This window comes from Sinocyclocheilus rhinocerous, unplaced genomic scaffold, assembly GCF_001515625.1.
Source record: "Sinocyclocheilus rhinocerous isolate Xijiao unplaced genomic scaffold, SAMN03320098_v1.1 scaffold889, whole genome shotgun sequence".
Taxonomy (NCBI): Eukaryota; Metazoa; Chordata; class Actinopteri; order Cypriniformes; family Cyprinidae; genus Sinocyclocheilus; species Sinocyclocheilus rhinocerous.
This window is the reverse complement of record NW_015638024.1, coordinates 248,276-260,766: the sequence shown is the minus strand read 5'-3', so window position 1 is coordinate 260,766 and position 12,491 is coordinate 248,276. Positions and strand designations below refer to the sequence as shown.

General features: G+C 35.0%; 1 protein-coding gene and 1 long non-coding RNA gene across 3 annotated transcripts in view; both read right to left on the bottom strand.

The window, feature by feature from the left end:
- The window catches only part of LOC107749417 (uncharacterized), a 58,214-nt gene extending 53,055 nt beyond the window's left edge, over positions 1-5,159 (bottom strand). The window contains exon 1 of the long non-coding RNA XR_001641029.1: positions 5,111-5,159. This is a non-coding gene — a long non-coding RNA (uncharacterized LOC107749417). The remainder of the gene's footprint in view (positions 1-5,110) is intronic.
- Positions 1-12,491, bottom strand: part of LOC107749415 (immunoglobulin superfamily member 21-like) — a 244,427-nt gene that overhangs the window by 227,157 nt on the left and 4,779 nt on the right. The window lies entirely within an intron of this gene.

The following is a 12,491-nucleotide window of genomic DNA, read 5'->3' as shown; positions in this document are numbered from 1 at the left end:
ATATATATATATATATATATATATATATATACTGTATACACACACACACACAAGTATATTTTTTTTTCCTTAGAGAAGATCTTTCCCCTTTACAGATATAACGTTCCTTTTTGTATGAATTATACCTTTCAAATCTTAAATCTGAGCTATAACATGTGATTAAACCTTGCTGTGTCTTCACATCCTGTTTGATCATCTGAATTTTCCTTCTGGCAACTGACTTTTAAATGGTACACTGGTTAATATGCTTGTTAATTTTAGGACATTTGGTTAATCAAACTCTTTATACCATATACAGTATGTCCTGTATCTAGGTCGGTGACCTATGATCTCCCTCCTTCATCCAAAATGATGCCATGTCCCACACCGAACAGATAAGCCTCAAGCATCTGAGTCACTCTGTTCCTAACCCAAATCCAGAGTGCCTGCTCTGCATTAGAATAGCACTGGGAAAACACTCAAGTGTTGTGTTGATTCCTCGTTGCATTGCATTGTATTTGTTGTTATTTTCCTTCACAAAAGAAAATGGATTACAGCTGGCAGCGCTGAAGTCGTACTTGATTTGATCAAAGCTGTGCAAACACGTACTATTCCATACATTATTTACACCTATCAGAGTGGAACGTGTCCATGCATATTCATTGAAAAGTGTAAGGCAAGCTTTTCTATAGTTAACATCAAGCCAGACCTTTATTCTATTGTCCAAATGAACTGCTACTGGCCACAAGAAGATACCCAGCATTCATCTCAAAGCATACCAATCAGCTCCTTCAAGGGGAGAGACCAATAAAAATCAGGACTTTCTTCAAAGTCACTTGATTGAAGTCATATAAACATACTTTAACTTTTGAAATGTTATGTTCCCTCCCCTGAAACTGCAAAAATGGGTTTAAATTAATAAAAAACATGTACCATTTACACATACAAAGAGGAAGGCTAATTATAATAATCATAGTCTTGTTATAATAGTCCTTAATGGAACAAAAAGCTTGTTTCCAACACTGGATAAAAATAAATAAATAAAAAGATAATTGTGACTTTTTATCTCAAAAATCTGACTTTTTCTGTAATTCTGTAAAAAAGTCTCAATGGCAAGATATAAATGATAAATAAATATAAATAAATAAATTCTAAAGTCTGAATTGTGAAATATAAACTCATAGTTGCAAGAAAAAAAAGAGAGATAAAAAGTCACAATTACGGTAAATCACAAAATAATTTTAATCTTTTGTTCCATGGTGGAAACAGAATTGTGGGGGGGAAAGGAAAAAAAGAAAAGAAACAGAAAAAAAACAGAATTGTGAGATGTAAACTTCAAATTTCTGAGGGAAAAAAAAAAAGTCATAACTTCAAGATATAAACTCAGAACTACGAGATGTAAACTGAAATCAGAATTCTGAGTTTATATCTCACAATTCTGAGGAAATGTAATGTAAACTCTAGAAAAAAAGTCAGAATTGTTTGATAAAAAGTGGCAAATACCTTTTTCATTTTTTCATCCCATGGTGGAAACAAGCTTAAATCTTTGTGAAACCTTGAAAAGAAACCCAGTGAAAATGTTCCATTTATTCACCAGTAACCCAAAAAAAAAAAAAAAAAACGCTGAAAAATGGATGTGTAAAACTAAATTCTAAATAAACCTTCATTAACATCAAAAAGATACTTCGGAAGAAAATTCAATTCTGCAAAAGCGTAGAGAACATGGCAATTTAACATGCAAATGACCATTTAAAAATTGGTTATATTGCACAGTAATGGTTTCATCACTGTCATAATATTATCATAATGTTGTAATGCACAAGCATTCACTTGGAGAACTAGCAGGACAAACACGGCCTATTTAACTAGTAGCTCCTCATATGTGAATATGCTGCTGGAGTGCGACCCCAGGGAATTCATAAAGCTGTTGTGTCTCTCTTAGGGACACTCTCATAATAATAATCTGCTGTATGTGCGGCCCAAATGTTCTCTCCCATTTCCTCCGCCTTGCTCCATCCAGCCTGACGTCAATATGTGGATTAGAATGTTTTCATCTCTTATACTCCCTCCTCCCTTAATAATCTAAAAGCTGCTTTCCCAGGAAGCAAAATTAGCGACATGTGTAACAAAGATCAAAAATCCCTGAGCCTGAAAGAGAATGATTTATTTTTTCATCTGCATTATATTTTTCCACATTTATTTACCAAATAATAATATAAATAAAGGTGTGGCAGGGAGAGGAGTGGGATGCACCTCTGGTTCGCTTCCTTTCAATTATTCAGTAAATTTCCAGTGTTCATCAACTAAACTCTTAAAAATAAAGGTTCCAAAAGGGTTTTTTATTTATTTATTTTTTTGCGGCGATGCCAAAGAAAACTATTTTTTTCCCAGTGAACGGTTTTTAAAACAACCTGTTTTTTTTTGTCTTAGAGTGAAAAACATTAATAATCTGAAGAACCTTTTGTCCAATGGAAAGTATCCATGGATGTTAAAGGTTCTTCTTTATTTTTAAGAGTGTATTTATTGTGACTATAAAAGAAGGTTTGCAATCATCATCATCAAAGATATGCACCAATGTAAAAAAATTAGTAATTTTTCATGTTATGTTCAATAACTGATAAATATTCAATTTTAATATTCCACTCCCATTAAAAATCTATATTAATTATTTTGACAGAAATTTAATATAAAACAATAAAAACCAATATTGTTTTAAATGCTGTAAGTGAATTTATAATTGTACATTACATTATGAAAAAAATTATATTCATTTTTGTGATTCAATTTTTTACTTTTCTTAATACATTAAAAAATGACATTCAATTATGTTTTTTTGTTTATTTAAAAAAAAGTCAAATTTTAACTGAGTATTTATGTAATATAAATGTAAAAGTAGAGCAAATTATCTTAAATTAAATATATTAAACAGATATTAAATTTGTAATATTGGCCACTAACTCATATAGTACCTCTAAATATTTTGCATCGCTACAAGGAGGATAAGGACCAACATCGGCATCATGTGCCTCAATTATCAAAGACAAACCATTTTCTTTTGTAAGTTAAAAAGCCACTTGACTCAAGTCTCATTTGCTTGATGCTTATGAAGGCCAAAAGAGCCAACAATCCTGAATTGTGATGTTCATCTCTAAATTGCGTAAGCAAGGCTACTAACAGTCTGTCCAACAGTAAAACACACTGACAGCGACAGAATGCATTTTATATGTCTAGTACCACGTTTAACAATGATGAACAAGTCACGCAATCCATATCTACAGCTTAACACGAAGAAATGCTGAGGAGAAATTGCTTATGATGCCTGTCTAAGCAAAAACTGGTCATCTCCTGCTGATCCTTCTAAAAAAGTAAAGCTAGGGACTGAAGTCTCATCAATTCTCGTCGGTCACCAATGAGGGACAGCAGTCCTCAGGGCGCTGCACATGATCCTTCTCATTACTCATTCTCAAACAACAAACAAGGAAAATAATAGGCATACTTTCTTGCATTTCTAATTTCAGAAATGATAAATAGAAGAAATGGCATTATATACTACAAATAGTGTCATTTGATCCTAGATATAAAGTAATTCCTAAAATGGCCTGACCTAAATTGAACTCTTAATACAGTAAAACAGGTTACCATTTCCTCCATATTTAACCAGCTGGATGTTCTGGCTGAATTCAGAATAGCATAGGCTACTACTCTTTTAGGAGATATAAACATGGCAGCAGGATTAGTATGCTAGTACACTGAAAAAAATGTATCATTCATCCAATTAAAAACATTTAGGGTAATGATTCACATCTATATTTTTTAACTTGAGCCAATGAAAAATAAATAACTTGCCCTTAGGGGCAAGTAAATCCAAATTCAGCCATTATCCAAATGTATTTTTCAGGAATTGTGCTTGAAAAATCTCTCTCTCTCTCTCTCCCTCTCTCTCTCTCTCTCAGTGTTAATCTGATCATAAACACTACACCAAGTACATATCATCTACTAGTTTTATATAGTGGGGAACCAAATAAAAGCAAACAGAGCTGTTTGTCTCCGTATCTAAACTACTGAGAAAACCCTGCCGCTTCATTCCTGTGCTCAGTGTCTAAAAAAAAGCCTTCTTTGCGGACAAGTCTCAACTCTTACTTTCTTTACCCATGGCATTTGTCTTGCCTTGAAAAAATTCCCACTCCAGAGATATGACTATGCAGCATATGATAACACACACTGCCAAAATTGTAAAGGCCAAGGTAAGTTTAGCTGCTATTATGCACATCCTCTGGATTTCCTCTCATCTGCATCACTCTCAAGAGGACACATAACGAACAGGGCATTTGGGATAATGGGCTGAGACCCACTCTATTATTATTACTGAGGGAGTCTTAAGTCCTCAGAGTTTCTCTCTCAGGAATCCAAACCAGCCAAGCAGGAAGTCAACTTAAACGTAAAGCCATTTTCTTGTGTTAATAAAATATGGTAAAAGCCTCTCACCATTTTTCTTTTCCTTTACTTATCACCACAACAATTCTCCAAAGACAACAAACAAATAGATTAATTGTACGTTTATCTTTTTACCTACAAGCTAAATCTACTCAATGTGACTTTTTTTTTTGCCTATGGGGACAACAACAACTAGTAAAATCAAATCACAGTTTTACTTATAGGGAATAGTTTTCTGAAAGGACAATATGATAAAAGAAAGATAGGATAATGAGTTTGAGATGGAAAAGTACAGACTTGTGTATTATTTGCATTAAGCATATAATTGGGTAAAATACATAACATTTTCAGCGCAAACCTCTCAGATAATTCAGTGTCTACAATATCTGAAACATCTCTACACCAGAGAAGCAGTACTTCCTTCAAATACTTTCTACTTTCTATCACTGATCCTTGTGGCAAATCTAAATCATGCTTATGACAAATAGTCATGATCATTTATGAATATTAAGAAAATCAGGAAAAATTTTCCAGACAGGTTTGTATAACGCGACTAGAACAACTGCATTCAGACAAATAATGCTTTGCTGAAAAATCTTTTTTGTCTGTAGGTTGGTAATATCATTGGACATTTGACAGCCTGATTCAACCTTGTCATATCATAAAAAGGTCTTATATTTTTAATACGTTTACTGACCTTGACACTACAATGTGCCTGCAAGTGTCCTCTCTGTTGTATTACTTCCTGGTTATTGTCACATGACAACAAAATGGCTGCCTTTATGCTGGATTTCTGACCTTGATTTGGTGAACAAATATTATGAAATAAAGAAATAGTAATAATGTTTAAATTATATTAGTTAAAAAATAACTATATAATGTATAAGAACAAATGTAAATAAAAGAAAAAACATGTTTTTTAAAGAATTTCAGAATTATTTAAATATAAATAGGGTTTTTCAAATATACATAAATATACTGAAAATAAAACAGTCATACAAAAGCCATTAAAAAAAAAACCTTTTCATTTTAGTTTGGTTAATTACAATAAACTGGCTTTTGATTATTACACAGGCTTGGGAAGGGAATGATCCAGTCAAATCACTCTTCAAGCCAAAATGGAAGAGCAATAACTGCACTGTCAACAGAACAAAAGCAAATGCAATGATAAAGGCCAGCATACTGTGAACACAACATGCACAAAAGCCAAATCCAGAAAGATTTTATTCTTCTAAAATTGTCCAATCACTTGCAGTCCATTGCTTTTGCTGCAAAGGGAGGGAATGTCTGAAAATCTTCAATAGAAACTGCAATTTGCAAGATCATTTTGTGCTGTTGTCACTTGTATTAATACAAGGGTTTCGAAACATTCAGAGTCACCGTGAAAGTGTCTCCACTAACCTTGGACAGCAGAATCCACATGAAATCTAGCATGAACTAAGAAACTGTCAATTTAAAGATATAAACCATAAATCGTCCGTACCCTATTGATTTCGCTTTCTTCTTGTCTAATCATTCTATGCAAGCAGTAACTGAGGCACCGTGCCAGTGGCCAACGATTGGTGGACAGAAAGGCTGGCACATTCTTCTTTCCTGCCAATATCTATTCTCACTTCCTCTGAGTTGAGCCCAGCTGTCACAGGCAGATGGAAACAGGACAGAGAAAAGCTTCAGATCAGCTCACGGATCACAATCTTTAAATTCTCCTACAGCTGCCAAAACGTTCTTCAGCACCATCTTACCTTGACGAAATGGTCCGTCAATAAAAATCTCTGTTTCTTACATTTTCTAATTTGGCAACATGGAGCTTAAATCTAAAGGGGGATTATTCTGAAACCAGACACATCGCAAAAATCCATACATTTGACGGTCATGTATAGGATGTCATAGGCAGCACCTCAAGAAGTTTGCATGACCACCTGATCTACGACCCTGGATGCTCAGAACAGGAGGTGAAGCTGTAATTGCGGGCTGCATTAGCTAACATCTGTGTGTTTGCTTTGAGTTAGTGACCCTTTAAAGATAGATGTTTATCTTTTTTTTCTTGAAGAACAGAAGAGAAATATTATCCAATATGTCTAGATAATAAGTTCCAGGAACTACAGTATGTTTCCTCGTAGTTCTCAGATGCTGGGCAACACAGCTTGAATGATCTTCACAAGTACGGAGATAAGAGGAAAAGTAATCTTGGAAAGTTCTGAAGAACATGAGTCCGTAAATGTCTACAGTATGTGTATGCAACAGAGGCACTTCCAAACAAGACCAGAATCAAGATTATTAGAGGTTCATTACTGGGAAGCTCAAGCCTGAACTTTAACCTCACAGAATTTAAAATGAATGCGGTAAGAGATTAAAATCAATATACAGCACAATAACCTTGAGAAATCGATGCATAAACTGCTTTTACACCTTAATAACAGCAAACAGGAGACTAGAAGGTGCAAGTCATTTGGCCAAATTTTTAAATAAATTAGCTTGTAGTGGGAAAACAACAATCTGTACAATGGCACAAACACATGAACTTACTCAAATAAATGACATGAAGTAGGACAAAATGGACAGGCAAAACATATATGAGGGCCATGAGCATTTAAGAGGTGTGAATAAGTCCAGGCAAACTAACTAGTGTGCAGCATCCAGAATCAGTGGCTAGGGAAATGCACAGGTCACTGGATTTGGAAAGCAATGGCTGCAGGTGAAATTTAAAGATGAAGGTGGAATCATGTTGAAGCCAATCCCAATGTCTCAGACCAGTCCATTGCAGTGCTAACATACACCATCCTTCACACTCACACCTATAGCCAGTTTAAGTGTCTGCAATTCACCTATCCTAGAGTGCATTTCCCAAAAGCATCATATGGTTGCAAGTTCCCTTGTTACTAAAATAGTTAAATGATTCTGCGTTGCTTGAAACCATAGTTCCAACAAACATTTGCAAACAGCATCGCAAACTTGTGTGGTTGGAACTATAGCTTTTGAGCTGTGGTTAAAAGCATAGTTTTAATGCTTTTGGGCACAATACTGTAACACCGTGTCTACACTGGACGTGAGTGACGCAACCTGGCACAACAAAATACAATAGAACTCATTATAATCAGTGATGCTGTCTACACTGGATGCAGCGTGGCACAATCAAACACAACTGAACCAGCTAATTAAGATCGTCAGGAGCACTTACCAATTACACACACATTTGTTGGAACTAGAGATCAAACTGTATAATCTTATCATGATTATAGTGACCAAAATTATCAGGGTTATCAGTATTATCATGGTATTGTTAAAATGTGCAAAAATCACATGTGCAAATGTGCATAAATCGTTTCACCAAGTTTAATATTTAAAATCAACAAACAACAAAAAAAATATTTTTTGTTTGCATAAAACTAAAACAATAACATTACCAATGATGTTAAATGACAACATGACTGACAACTGTTTATCTAATAACATGTACAAAATTTTCAAATAAAGCTTTGAAAAAGTTTAATAAAATGGTAAACCTCACATTTCATCCTTCAAATAAAGAAAAGGGTTAAGACAAAATGATAACTGATTTAGGGATGTGCCGATACGAGTACCGAACTGTTCACGGGGCAAATTCCAAATGGAAGTAGTCATTCCAACTTTGTCCAAATTGTTCTTATTTTGTTGAAATATCTTTTTTTTTTTTTTCATTTAGTACTGCCCTTCAGAAGCAACAGAAGATTCTTGCATGTTCCCGAAAGACAAATTAAGTACAAATTACCTTTATCTTCAAATTCAAAAAGTTTCCACCCCCCGGCTCTTAATGCATCGTGTTTCCTTTTGGAGCATCAGAGAATGTTTGAACCTAAACAGTGGTAGATCATCCAGGCAACCACATACAGTATTAAGAACCAAGGGTTCCCAAACTTTTGAATGGGGTTATTTTAATAATTTCAGCTATATTGTTCTTGTGGACTAAACGTAAACATCTTTTATGTAAAATATCTTACTCAGGACAGTAGTAAATAAAAAATAACATGCATTTTGTATGATCTCTCTTATTTTGTTAAAATTATTCACATTTTCACAGATCCTGCAAGGGGTTCCCAAACTTTCGCATGCCACTGTATGCATGCTGTGCGCACATGAGACTGTTACTTAAAACTTTGCTTTATGCTGGACAGTATTTATTTATCCTGAGTTGTTCAAATCGCGGTAATCGAATACGGTTTTAATGATCATTAAAATATGAAACTGTAATACTAACCGTGGGGAATTTTATCATGATATCACCAAGCCGGTAATTGTTTCATCCCCAGTTGGAACTGAACTCTGAAGGTAGGTAGATTTCCAGGATTGGGCACCCCTGCTCTATATCTTCTGGCCCAACCAGGTCTCAAACCAGCAACCTTCATGCTGTGAAGGAATAACACTACCCACTGAGCCACTATGCTGCACTTGAGAGTATTGTATCATCAAAAGTCTAATTTAGTCGCAACACACATTGATTGATCCCACTGTGGCTTCGTTTAAATGCTAATTTGGGATCCTGTAGCTCAAACAGTAAAGTTTGGCTTTTATTAATGCCAAGGTCATGGGTTCAATTCCCAGGGAATGATAAAAATGTAATGTAATGCTAATTCATTTGGAAACCAAGTATGTACATGAATTTTCCTTACCAGAGCAAAAATAGACAAAGTAACTGGATATTTTGTGACTAAAACGTGCATTACTCAAAATTAACTTCCTGCTTATTGAATTGTTGCATAACGATGGACATATAAAAATAATATCCAACATAACAGTAGTCTTATGCCCATGTGCTATTGCCTTATTACATCCCTGCAGTGATGTATAATTGTGGTGTAATTGTGTTGACTTTGGAAATACTAAGTCATTCAGCTTATCTGATGTCGCAGCCATATCCTGTATGCCCATAAAACCCATAATGACATGCTTTTTGTGTGACTGTCATGATAAGAGTCCTTCATAGATGATTTAGCTGAAGAGATGCACATTCCATGCATTAAAGACTCGTTGACGAGCCCAGAGAAGATAAGTGAAAAGCTTTAGATTGCTTCTACTCTGCACAATTGTCATTCAAAACATTTATTTCCACAACCACTTTTCCAAACAATGTGAGGAGACAGGAAACACTGCAGCCCCTAAATCAACCTGCGGAGCACTGAGCAGTGTAGACCACTCGCCAAAATATGACAAGAAGTGTGAGAAATTCATTTTATTATTTTCAATCAAAACGTTTCCAAAAGAAATGCAGAAAATGTACAATTTAGTTTTCCTTCCATTCATAGTTTTGAATTTGAATTTCGTTGTGATTGGAATAAAACTGGATTGAAACGTAAGCATCACAGTGGTCATCTGTTCTGCCACTGATCTTGTCCTTTAAAGAAACGGAGGCGGCTAGATGAATTATTTCTGAATTCAGTTGACTGTAGTTTCAAAACATCTATCCCAAAGTTGACAAAAGCTTTGTCTGCAAAAGAAAAATTGTCAAAGGTAATCAATTTTCAGCACAGGGCTGCCGTCCATCCTCCATTATAAACACACACACACACCTCGAAAAATACAGTACTGTAAGGACAGTATTGATGCACTATGCCCCGTCTATAAACAAGTCCTTTTACAAGCACAGCCACATTGCATTTTATTCAATATGTGCTCTTCTATTATTCCCCTGCTGACTGAAGGCCTTAAAGCTTTTTACACAATACAGCAGCCTGCTTAAACCACTAAGTTGGAGTATAGAGTTTGCAGAAAGCATTATGCTCTTTGTATGACAAGGAGTATGGGAAAACAGCTGGTATGCTACAACCATCAACATTCAGATGTATTATGGTTTGTTTTCATTTGCTGTTAAGAAAAGGCAGTATTGGTTTGGGATGCCCTGTGCTCTGCCACCTTTCCAATGTTTGTTCTCTTCAGCAACACAAACAGCAGAAGCAGGAATAATAGAACATTTTCCTAACATTCCCATGAACTGCATCAAAAATAATACGCAACATAGTTAACATGAAATAGGCTGAAAAGGAAAATTGTCAATTTTGGTTCTAAATGTCTCCTGAATTTCAATGGTTTCATGCTCTCAGCAGCAATAATTCACTACACAAACCATGTTTATCCCTGCTGCAAAGTGAACCTTTATTTACTGTATTCCTGGTTGTATTTACTGCCTTACAACATAGTTTGTTCATAGTTTGATGTCAAGATACCTGCTCAAATACACAATTTGTTGACTATTTAAAAGAGATTTTACTAAGTCACAGATTAATTTGGGCCAAATAACCCCAAAATTTGAGTTTAATTAGACATATTGCCTTTGACATTAACATCAATCAATCAATCAATCAATCAATAAGGGAAGTGTTTTCTTCTCTTTTTTTCAAAATTTGCATTGAATTTGCCATCCTAACTATTTAATATTATAGAGTTAGTTGTATTTTATTGCATTAAACATTTTCCGTTGTCTACACTAAAAACTGTGTTCCTGTAGCTCAAAAAGTACAGTACAACACTAGCAACATGAAGGTCATGGGTGCAGTTCCATGGGAATGTGTGAACTGTAAAATGTACACCATAAGTGCAATGAAAAAAAGCATCTTCCAAATGCATCAATGTAATGAAAACAGACCTGTGACCAATTTTTATTGGGTCACGAACCACCAGTTGAGAACTGCTCAAAATGGACCTCTAAAATGTGTCTGATGAAACTGTTGAAAGACTGACTACACTCAGTTCTGGCTAAGAGAGATCAGCATTTGAATGTACTTGCTTTGATGTTTCATCATCAAAAGACATTATCAGATCAAAATTAAATTTATGTATCATATTTTTGTACTATGTTACTGCATGCTCAGATGACATGATCCTTTGTAACATCTAAAAATTCACAGCAGATGATTCAGATTCATCTCCCCAATGCAACTTAACTGAGCCAAAACAGAAATAAGTGTGCTTTTGGGATGGTAGCACAAGAAGAACTCATTTGTCTTTGTTTGAATGCTTTGAAAGACTCAAGTTTGTATTGGGTGACAAAGAAGCTCCTGAAGGTCACATTTATGTCTTCTAAAGGAGGCAGGAAATCAAAGAGTGATTATTGGAGACTAAAGCTGGAATTGCCAACACCTGTCTCACACTGCAGCTAGTACACTTGATCATGATGGATCTGTTTGGGAAGAACTCTCTTAAGAAGAGGAAATGGAGGAATCCACAGGGGGGTTGAATGGCTCAGTTGTGGAGAGCCAGCGCTGCTCTGAGCTCTGAAGGGTGTAGAGGGTGATGCTGTGGGTCATTCCTGGAGTGGTGTTGGAGTTAAAGGTCATTAGGAGTAACAGCACCTTTAGACGAGCTATATTTCTAAAAGATTTTTCCAAAGTCTGAGGTAGCCGTAATGTCAGGAGGGCAGAACAGCTTCTTTGATGAAAGATGTGTTCATTTTCAAAAGTATGAAATTCTGTCTTGAACTATTAAGAGAAAGAGAAAGGGAAGTTGTTTACTTGCTCATGATTTTGAAACTTCTAGGTATTTTGAATGGTGATGTACAATCAGTCGTCCTCGTCTACTGAATGATATTATGGTTGAGGATTTGCACAAAAGAAAATGGCAGTGATTCAGCATATTTCAAGATCTTAAAGTGATAGTATGGGTAAAATGGAAAAGAAAGTCAGTCATACAGGTTTTGAACATTGTAATTTTAGTATAATTGTTATACTATTACAGTTTTATTAATATTTTTAATATTTGTATTTTATATTTATTTTTATATTTTATTATATTTTATCATAAATTATGTCTAGGCTATATATATTTTAGTACTTCAAGATAAACTAAAAGAAAATGAGATATGATGCACTGGCAACAAACTAGTTTAAAGGGGTCATATGATGTGATTTCAAGTTTTCCTTTCTCTTTGGAATGTTAAAAGCTGTTCGTGAATAGATAAGATCCCTAAAGTTGCAAAGACTAAAGTCTCAAACCCAAAGGGATATTCTTTATAAAAGTTAAGACTGGTCCACGCCCTCCTAAAACGCCTCGTTTAAACTAGGGGTGGGAGAAACAAATCGATCCATCGATGCATCGCGATTCTCTCTCCA